The sequence below is a fragment of the Somniosus microcephalus genome, chromosome 9 (genome assembly GCF_052327205.1).
Source record: "Somniosus microcephalus isolate GS21.2 chromosome 9, FLI_Smic_1.0, whole genome shotgun sequence".
NCBI lineage: Eukaryota > Metazoa > Chordata > Chondrichthyes > Squaliformes > Somniosidae > Somniosus > Somniosus microcephalus.
In genome coordinates this window covers 9,142,227-9,153,160 of record NC_140995.1, presented here as the reverse complement: position 1 = coordinate 9,153,160, position 10,934 = coordinate 9,142,227, and positions in this window count along the sequence as shown.

Below are 10,934 nucleotides of genomic sequence, written 5' to 3'. Positions count from 1 at the left end.
TGATATGCTGCACGTTGCATAACTTTGTAATGTGAACTGAAGGGCTAGCAGCAGCAGTGGATCAGGGCGAAGAGAAGGAAATGGAGGGTGTAAGGTTCAGCCTGGAAGATTGATGCGACAGTCATTGATTTTCATATGGGTGGGCAATACATACCAAATTCGATACCAAAAGAATTGCCAGAAAATTGTGTAGACAATGGTCATGATATAATTTTGGCCTTATTTGTATGCGTCTGGCCACAAAGTGCCAGGTGTTTTCTAAGGCCATTTAAATTGCACGTACAAAATTGGGCGGCTCAAAAAAGATCTGTAGTGTCAGCTTTGGCTCAGTGGGTAGCACTCTCGCCTCTGAGGACAAAAATCGAGGTTGTCACTCACTCCAGTGCGGTGCTGAGGGAGCGCTGCACCGTCGGAGGTGCCGTCTTTTGGATGAGACATTCAACCGAGGCCCCGTCTACTCTCTCAGGTGGACGTAAAAGATCTCATTGGCACTATTTCGAACAAGAGCAGGGGAACCATCCCCGGTGTCCTGACCAATATTTATCCCTCAATTCACATAACAAAAACATTATCTGGTCATTATCACATTGCTGTTTGTGGGAGCTTGCCGTGTGCAAATTGGCTGCCACGTTTCCTACATCACGACAGTGACTCACTCCACTTCAAAAAGTACTTCATTGGCTGTAAAGCGCTTTAGGATGTCTAGTGGTCAAGAAAGGCAAGTCATTTTTTTGTACCCAATTTTCTAATCGTAATGCCCACTTTATGCCTGAAAATTGGGCATTACTGATGGAAAAATCTGCTCTATTGAATTCAAAATTCTTGTCTACAAATCATTCCTTTGTCTCGCCCACACCATATTTCTGCAACCTCTCCAGTCCTTTCCTTTGTTCCTCTAACTGGCATCCTTTGCATTCCCCCTCCTTCCACTCTAGCACCAGTGGCAGAACCTTCAGCTGTCCCTCACTAAAACCCCTCGGTAAATTCTCCCCACTTTTAAAAGCCTCCGCAAAACCTAGGGCAAAAAATTCGGGGTCTTTACGCCGCCCATTATTGACAAAAAATGGCTAAAGAGTGGCGGCCACAGCTCTTGCGCCAAATGGGGGCGGGTCCTGCGCCGTCCTCCATTTTCGATGTTCCCGTAGCGCTGTCAGTAAGGGCGCCCTGCAAAAAAAAAAGCCAGATTGGTGATGTCATGCCAACTTGACGTTGCCACGTCCAACTTTGACCTTAGCCCTAGGTTCAGCGCTGGGTCATAACCACGCCAGGGAAACCCAGCGTGCAAAGAGACTGACGGAGGCACTGTCAGCACCTCTTAAAGGGACACGCACATCTTTCAGGTAAGTTTGCATTGACGTTTTTAATGGCTGGGTAGCTGCTTTATGCCGAACTTCCTGGCTGTTTTGGTTGGGGAGCCCGGCCAGCCACACGTTAACAAGGCCTAGCCGTTAAAATCGGTCTGCTTCATGCTGACGCTCCCGGGCGGGCCGACTTCTTGCCTGGGAGTTAAGATTCCCTCATAGTCTAGGGTTTTCCACTTCTGTGCTCGCCAGCCCACCATTTTCCACCCATTCATTTTAATAGACAGAAAGTCACAGGTTGCTGAGTGCAGTAGCAGAAAAGCCCAGCTACAACTTCCAACAGATATGTTCTAAGGCTTATTTCAAATTAGAGAGACAGTCCAGAGTGACAGTAATTTTTTTCCCATGTTTTTTAACCCCAAGGCAAGATCATTTGTTTATGAAAGGGGAGTTTCTTATTAGTGGGAACTGACAAAACTGAACCTGTAGGGACTTGTAGAGTCCATTGTCAATCAACTTTCTCTCAAACCTGTGATAACATCAATGTACCATGCGCATCTAAATTGCTAAACTAAGAGGCTCTTTCAGTCTTCATAGGATGATAGAAGTTTATGACACAGAAGGAGGCCATTCAGCCCATCGTGTTTTTGCCGGCTGGAAAAGAGCTCTCCAGCCTAATCCCACTTTCAAGCTCTTGGTCCGTGGCCTTGCAGGTTCTTGACCTCTCTGCTAAGGGAAATAGGTCCTTCCTATCCACCCTATCTAGGCCCCTCATAATTTTATACACCTCAATTAAGTCTTCCCTCAGCCTCCTCTGTTCCAAAGAAATCAATCCCAGCCTATCCAATATTTCCTCATAGCTAAAATTCCCCAGCCCAGGTAACATCCTCGTAAATCTCCTCTGTACCCTCTCTAGTGCAATCACATCCTCCCTGTAATGTGGTGACCAGAACTGTATGCAGTACTCTAGCTGTGGCCTAGCCAGTGCTGTATACAGTTCAAGTACAGGAAACTTTGTGATATCCGGGACCGGCGTGTTGCCGATCTATCAAAACTGCTGGACATACAAAGTTAATGTTGAAGCATACGGAGGTATTCATCTCCGTATCTGACAACAAACACCGTTGCTTAGCAACAGCTTCTAAAGAGTCGGCTGCAGCTGCAAGCGTCTCTAGCTGAAGCTGTTGCTATAGCTACAGACCTTGCAGTGCCTGACTGGGAAAAAAAAGAACGAGAACTAAAAAAACTTATAGAAAATGGCTCCTGATTTTTTGCCATTAGATTGAGTATTCCAAACATACAACCTCCGGATAAACCAAAGTTTCCTGTATAACCTCCCTGCTCTTATAGTGTATGCCTCAGCTAATAAAGAAAATTATCCTGTATCAGCTTGACCACTTTATCTACCTGTCCTGCTACCTTCAGGGATCTGTGGACATGCACTTCAAGGTCTCTCTGTTCCTCTACACTTCTCAGTATCCTACCATTTATTGTGTATTCCCTTGTCTTGTTTACCCTTCCAAATGCATTACCTCACACTCCTCCAGATTGAATTCCATTTGCCACTTTTCTGCCTACCTGACCAGTCCATTGATATCTTCCTGCAGTCTACAGCTTTCTTCCTCACTATCAACCACACGGCCAATTTTTGTATCATCTGCAAACTTCTTAATCATGCCCCCAACATTGAAGTCATTACCATTGATATATACCACAAAAAACAAAGGACCTAGTACTGGACCCTGCGGAACCCCACTGGAAACAGCCTTCCAGTCACAAAAACATCCATCGACCATTACGATAGCAAAATACTGCAGATGTTGGAAATCCGAAATAACAACAGAAAATGCTGGAAAAACTCAGCAAGTCAGGCAACATCCGTGGAGAGAAATTTGAGTTGACGTTTCGGGTTTGACCCTTCTTCAAAACTGGAGAGAAAAGGAACTAGATCGAAGGCAGGGCTGCGATCGGACAAAAGAATAAAAGAACCAAAAGAAGTAAAAGAGATTAGAAGCTAGACGAGATGGTAATAGGCTGTGATTAGGTGTAAAGTGTACTGGCAGGGCAAAAGATAGCTGCCAGGTGTGAGAGAGAAACAAAAGGAAAGGGGGGGGGGAAAGGAAAGGAGTGGAAAAATATAAGTGAAAATGAAATAGGGGCCGAGGTTATGATCTGAAATTGTTGAACTCGATATTGAGACCGGAAGGCTGCAGAGTGCCTAATCGGAAGATGAGGTGCTGTTCCTCGAGTTTACGTTGAGCTTCCGTGGAACAGTACAAGAGGCCAAGGACGGTGAGGTCCGAGTGGGAATGGAGCGGTGAATTGAAATGACAGGCGACCGGAAGCTCGGGGTCACCCTTACGGACTGAACGGAGGTGTTCCGCAAAGCGGTCACCCAATCTGCGTTTGGTCTCCCCAATGTAGAGGAGACCGCATCGTGAGCAGCGAATACAGTATACTAGATTGCGAGAAGTACAAGTAAATCGCTGTTTCACCTGGAAGGGGTGTTTGGGGCCCTGGACAGTGGGGAGGGGGGAGGTATAGGGGCAGGTGTTACATCTCCTCCGCTTGCACGGGATGTGCCTTTGCTTCCTGCCACTGAGCCAATTTTGGATCCAACTTGCCACTTTGCCCTTGGATCCCATGGGATTTTACTTTTTTGACCAGTCTGCCATGTGGGAACTTGTCAAAAGCCTTGCTAAAATCCATGTAGACCACATCAAACGTGCTACCCTCATCGACCCTCCTTGTTACCTCCTCAAAAAATTCAATCAAGTTAGCCAGATAGGACCTTCCTGAGTTTAGGGTATTGGATTATTGGGTTTAGGATAAATGGACCATTTATCCATGGCAAATAATCCAAATCTTGTTATTGTGAAGTATTTACATGATATGAGCATGCTATGTCTCAATGGTTTTAATAAATAATTCTGTTGTTTCAAGACACCTGTTACTTGCTAAAATGCCCGTGATTATTGTTTTTCCTTCATTTTGCTAATTGTTGATGATCCTTGTTTCTGTGAGGCTGTTAGATGAATTTTAAATTGCATGATTGCTGTTATCCCTCTACATTGTTACATCTGTGTACTTGTTCAGATTCTTGCATATTACTTTTTAAATCTGATGTCTCTTTTCTATCTTCTCCGATCCCCACTGTCAATTGCAGTAGTTCCTATTTTTCATCAGCAAAAATGTAGAAAGCAGGTTCGGCGTGCAGTATTTCCGAATTACTCTTGCGTGCGTTTGTTTTTCGCTCAAAACTTTCCTCGTCTACCAATGTTTATTTTCTTACATAGTCTCATTACTATATACTGTATAATATGTCTCATTACTATATACTGTATATGTGTAAGTCACACTTGTGATCTGGTGTGTGTAACAAGTCTACACTGGGCATGGTTGTTACATTTTTGGGTTACTCTAGATAGTTTTGGTGACTGTGTTATGAACCAATCTTGAAGATGAGTCCTGACTCCTGGAATCGTCTAGGTTTTCATTTGCCTGAATAACTAGATAAAATTCATAGTGTGTCCAGGAAACAAACATAACACTTTTACAAAAGCAAAATACTGCGGATGCTGGAAATCTGAAATAAAAACAGAAAATGCTGGAAATACTCAGCAGGTCAGGCAGCATCTGTGGAGAGAGAAAACAGAGTTAACATTTCAGGTCGATGACCCTTCATCAGAACTGTAAAAAGCTGGAGATGGAACAGGTTTTAAGCAAGTGTAGGGGCCGGGAAAGGGGGGAGGGGAGGAAAGAACAAAAGGGAAGGTCTGTGATAGGATGGAAGGCAGGAGAGATTAAGAGATGGTGCAAGGCAAAAGGAGATGGTAATGGGACAAGTTAAGAAACAAAAGATGCTCTAGATGAAGTGTAAATGGCACTGGCAGAATGATCGACAGCTGCCATGTGGGACAGAGAGAAAAAAAATGGAAAAACTTAGATTGTAGGAATGTCTAGTTCCTATCCAAAAGACTGAGGTCCACTCAGGCGATCAAATAAACGAGGTTTAATGAAAACTAACAAGAGTTTAACAGATAACTACAGGAGAACATTGAATATAGGTCTAGTTAGTTCGGAGGCTCCACGAGGACTGCTTGGGCAGTCCCGTGGCTGACGTCATGACGTCATCACGTTTTTCACGCCGGTGGGGGATCACGTGATGAACGGCGTGATGTCATCGCGTTTACCCGCGCTATTAAAGTGATCGCGCTCTGTACATGTAAACAGTGAAAACAAAGATACAGACTCAGGCTGTAGGTAACATATTATTAAAGGGAATTATATACAACTGCTCCGCCACATGCGCCCCCCCAGAATTGTCTTTAACAGCAAAAGTAAAATGGCGAGGAGGCCTGACAAGCCTGTCAGATTGACTTCTGTAGCCTTGAAGTGGAAGCTGATGAACGGCGGGCGAGCTGGTGGGCAGTTGCGTTTGATCTGGCACGGCGACTGTGGGCGGTCGGCCACGTTTCGGCGGTTGTGCGATCTCGACTGGGCGGTCAAGGTCCAAGTGAGCCGGCTTCAACCGGTCAACCGAAATGTGGTCCGGTTTACCACCGATATCGACCGAAAAAGTTTTGTCTCCCGGCTCTATCACGCGGAAAGGACCAGTGTAAGGGGCTTTAAGCGGATCCCGATGCGCGTCGTGGCGGATAAATACATAGGCGGCGTTCTTCAGCTCAGCTGGGACGTGGGAGCTCTGCAAGCCGTGATGTGACGTAGGCACTGGAGCGAAACTTCTGGCCGCCTCCTGATGGCTGATGAGCTGCTGGGATGGGGACCATGGCTCTGCTGGAGTCGGAAGGAAATCCCCTGGTACGTGTAGCGGCTGGCCATATACGAGCTCCGCCGAGGACGATTTAAGATCTTCTTTAGGCGCCGTACGAAGACCCAAAAGGAGCCATGGAAGCCTGTCCACCCAGCCCGCGCCTTGAAGGCTGGCTCGCAGTGCGGCTTTGAGCGACCTGTGGAATTGTTCGCACAGGCCGTTCGCCTGTGGATGGTAGGCGGTGGTGCGATGTAGCTTGACGCCGAGCCCCTGAGCCACAGCGTTCCAGAGTTCAGAAGAAAACTGCGGCCCACGATCAGACGAGATATCCGCCGGTACCCCGAAATGGGCGACCCAAGAGGAGTTGAATGCCCTGGCGACGTCTGTGGAAGTGGTGGATGACAAAGGAACCGCCTCTGGCCATCGAGTGGTGCGGTCCACCATTGTAAGAAGATGAGTAAACCCGTGCGAAGGCAGAAGTGGCCCCACCAGGTCCACATGCACATGATCAAACCTACGTTTCGGAACAGCGAAAGTGGCCAATGGAGCCTTGACGTGACGCTGCACCTTGGCCTTTTGGCAGACCACGCAGGTGTTGGCCCAGTCGCGGACATCCATGTGCATGCCCCGCCACACAAATTTGGACGACATCAGCCATTGCGAGGCCTTCATGCCAGGGTGCGACAACCCGTGTATGGCGTCAAAGACTTTTCGGCGCCAGGCGACCGCCATGATAGGGCGAGGCGTCGCAGAGTAGCGTAGTGCCCGCGGCGTGGAATTTGACGTCGGCCGCTTGGAGGCTAGAGGGGTTGGTTCTGTAAGATTGGACTTCCGGATCCGAGGCTTGATCCGCAGCCATGAGGGCATAGTCGATGCCAAGCTGGACTGCATGAACGGTCGCGCGGGAGAGGCAATCCGCCACCAGGTTGTCTTTACCGGACACATGCTGAATGTCAGTGGTGAATTCTGAGATAAACGTCAACTGACGTTGTTGCCGAGCTGATCACGGTTCGGCGGTCTTGGCCATAGCGAACGTTAGTGGCTTATGGTCCACAAAAGCCGTGAACGGACGTCCCTCTAGCAAGAACTGGAAATGGCGGATGGCCAGAAAAAGGGCCAGCTGCTCCCGGTCGAACGTGCTGTGCTCCCGGTCGAACGTGCTGTACTCCCGGTCGACCGTGCTGTACTTCCGTTCGTTTCGCCGTAGTTGACGGCTGAAAAACGCCAGCGGTTGCCACGTCCCATGCACCCACTGTTCCTGCACTGCGCTGATGGCGTAGTCTGACGCGTCGGTGGTAAGGGCGATGGTGGCACCTGGCAGCGGGTGCGCCAGCATGGTTGCATTGGCTAAGGCGCCTTTTGTGTCGACGAACGCCCGATCCACGTCGACCGTCCAGCTAATCGAACCCTTGCCGGACTTGCCCTTGAGGGCCTCGTACAGGGGCTGCACGAGCAGAGCTGCATTAGGGACGAACCGGTGATAAAAATTTACCATCCCGAGGAACTCCTGCAGGGCCTTGACGGTCTGCGGGCGCGGGAACGAAGTAACTGTCTCCACCTTCATTTGCAGGGGAATTGCGCCGTCCGATGTGATGCGATGGCCTAAGAAATCAATCTGCTGCAGGCCGAACTGGCACTTGGCCGGGTTGATGATCAAGCCGTGTTGACTGAGGCGTCTAAAGAGGGTGCGCAAATGGCAGATGCGCTCCTCTTTATTAGGGCTGCCGATGAGAATGTCGTCGAGGTAGACGAATAGAAACTTGAGGTCCCGAAGCACGGAGTCCATCAAGCGCTGGAAAGCCGGTGCAGCGTTCTTCAATCCAAACGGCATCTGCAGAAATTCAAACAGGCCGAATGGGGTGATGACTGCAGTTTTCGGGACGTCTTGCGGGTGTACGGGGACCTGGTGGTAGCCACGGACAAGGTCGACTTTTGAAAAAATGGTATTTCCCGCCAAATGGGCTGAGAAATCCTGAATATGAGGGATCGGGTACTGATCAGGAGTAGTGGCGTCGTTCAGGCGTCGGTAGTCGCCACAAGGCCGCCATCCGCCACCAGGTTTCGGAACAATGTGGAGAGGCGAAGACCAGGGACTATTCGACCGGTGAACAATCCCTAGCCGCTCCATCGTGTCGAACTCCGCTTTCGCAGCCGTGAGCTTGCCAGGTTCGAGGCGCCGGGCCCGTGCGTAGACCGGGGAGCCAGTAGTGGTGATGTGATGTTCGACACCATGTTTCATGGCCGTGGAAGAGAAAGTGGGTCTGGTCAGGTCTGGGAAATCTCCGAGCAGGCGAGTGAAGTCATCCAAAGGTGGGAACGCACAGGAGACAGTGCGCGACACGGTGTTACCTCGGTGGCACGGGATGGAGTGAAAAGTGGTCGCATTGATCAACCGACGGTGCCGTACATCCACCAGGAGGCCGTTGGCGCACAAAAAATCCGCCCCGAGGATGGCTTGAGAGACTTTGGCCGTGATGAAATCCCAGTAAAACTGCTGGCTGCCGAAGCACACCTGGACCCGCCGTCTTCCGAAGGTCCGAATGGCTCCGCCATTAGCCGCCTCGAGGGAGGGGCCGTGCCCCCCGGCTTGTAGATCAAGATTTGAGGCGGGTAGGATGCTACACTGTGCCCCGGTGTCGCAGAGGAAACGTCGACCAGATAGGGAGTCGGTGATGAAGAGGAGTTTTCCCGAATTACCGATTGCCATCGCAGCCACGGGGTGCTCGTTATAACCAGTCCTCTTTCGACAGGGTGGCTGCTGTTTTTTTGGAGCGAAAAGCTGCAGGGAGGGCGGCAGCATCTTGCTTTCGCGCCAAAACGGGCGTGGTAGAAGCACAACCCCGCAGGTTGAGGGGCTGGAGCAGCGTCCGTGGGGGATGGGCGCCTCATGGCAGCGCAGCACTGCTGTGTCACCGCGAAGATCTTGTCCACTTCGGCAGCCAGCTCCGCGCAGTCTGTGACTTCCGACCTGGCTAGGGCAGCCTGAACTTGCTCTGGTAGCTGGCTGAGGAATAGCTCCCTGAAGAGGAAGCATTCAGGTTCGGAGCCCAGGAGCGTGAGCATTTGGCTCATGAGCTCGGACGGCTTGGAGTCCCCGAGGCCGGGCATAGCGAGCAGCCGGTGGGCGTGCTCCGACTTCGTGAGCCCGAAGACCTGTAACAACCGCGCCTTTATCGTTTCATACTTGCGATCTTCTGGTGGATTACCAAGCAGGCTGATGATCCGCGAGGCTGTGGCGCAGTTGAGGGCGGAGACCATGTAATAGTAATGGGTCTGATCCGCAGCGATGTTCCTGATTGCGAACTGGGCTTCAGCCTGGATGAACAACGCGGCTGGCTGTTGCTCCCAGAACTGTGGTAGCTTCAAAGCAACGGCGTTCGATTCCATGTTCAGTAACTTCTGCGAAAACCGTTCGCAAAAGTCGGGGTCACCAATGTAGGAATGTCTAGTTCCTATCCAAAAGACTGAGGTCTGCTCAGGCAATCAAATAAACGAGGTTTAATGAAAACTAACAGAGTTTAACAGATAACTACAGGAGAACATTGAATATAGGTCTAGTCAGTTCGGAGGCTCCATGAGGACTGCTTGGGTGGTCCCGTGGCTGACGTCATGACATCATCATGTTTGTCCCGCTGGTGGGGGATCACGTGATGAACGGCATGACGTCATTGTATTTACCCGCGCTATTAAAGTGATCGCGCTCTGTACATGTAAACAGTGAAAACAAAGATACAGACTCAGGCTGTAGCTAACATATTATTAAAGGGAATTATATACAATTGATCGGAGTCCCTTCGTGGCTCCGCCACAAGATAACACTTTTAGATTCTTCCAGCTACTGTCCTGTGCTTTTATGGTATCTACTTGGCATGGAACCTTCTTCTTCTTAGGCAGTCCCTCGGAACCGAGGATGACTTGCTTCCACATTAAAAATGAGTTCTCAGGTGACTGATGATTCCAATGCGGGACCGACAGTCTCTGTCACAGGTGGGGCAGACGGTGGTTGAAGGGGCGGGGTGCTTGGGTTGACGGGCGCTCCTTGCGCTGCCTGCGCTTGGCTTCCGCTTGCTCCCGGCGAAGGGACTCGGTGTTCGGCGCCTTCCCGGATGCTTCTTCTCCACTTTGTGCGGTCTTGGGCCAGGGATTTCCAGGTGTCGGTGGGGATGTTACACTTTTTCAAGGAGGCTTTGAGGGTGTCCTTGAAGCGATTCCTCTGCCCACCTGGGGCTCTCTTGCCGTGCCGGCATGGAATAGTGGCAGAACAACACCTTGTTAATGGACTTTGCTACCAAATTTCTTAAACCGTAATAGAAACATAGAAACATAGAAGATAGGAGCAGGAGTGCGCCATTCAGCCCCTCGAGCCTGCTCCGCCATTCAATGCGATCATGGCTGATCATCCAAATTCAGTACCCTGTCCCTGCTTTCTCCCCATACCCCTTGATCCCTTTAGCTTTAAGAAATATATCTAACTCCTTCTTGAATATATTTAATGAATTGGCCTCTACTACCTTCTGTGGTAGAGAATTCCACAAGTTCACCACTCTCTGGGTGAAGAAATTCCTCCTCATCTCTGTCCTAAATGGCTTACCCCTTATCCTTAGACTGTGAACAAGTATGTAATAGAAATAACACAACGTAGGAATCGATCTATCCCTAACTGAAGCACTGAAGTCGAGTCAGTTCAATAATTCAGCTGAATTTAATCAAACAAGTGAACAAAACAAAAACATGCAGGAGCAACAGCAAACAGGTCTTTTCAGCAGCTTGTTACACGAGGTCTGTTCTTAGAACCCCCCACTCTCTGACGTCATGACGTCATCACGTTTCCCGCCGATCGGGGCATCACATGACCAACG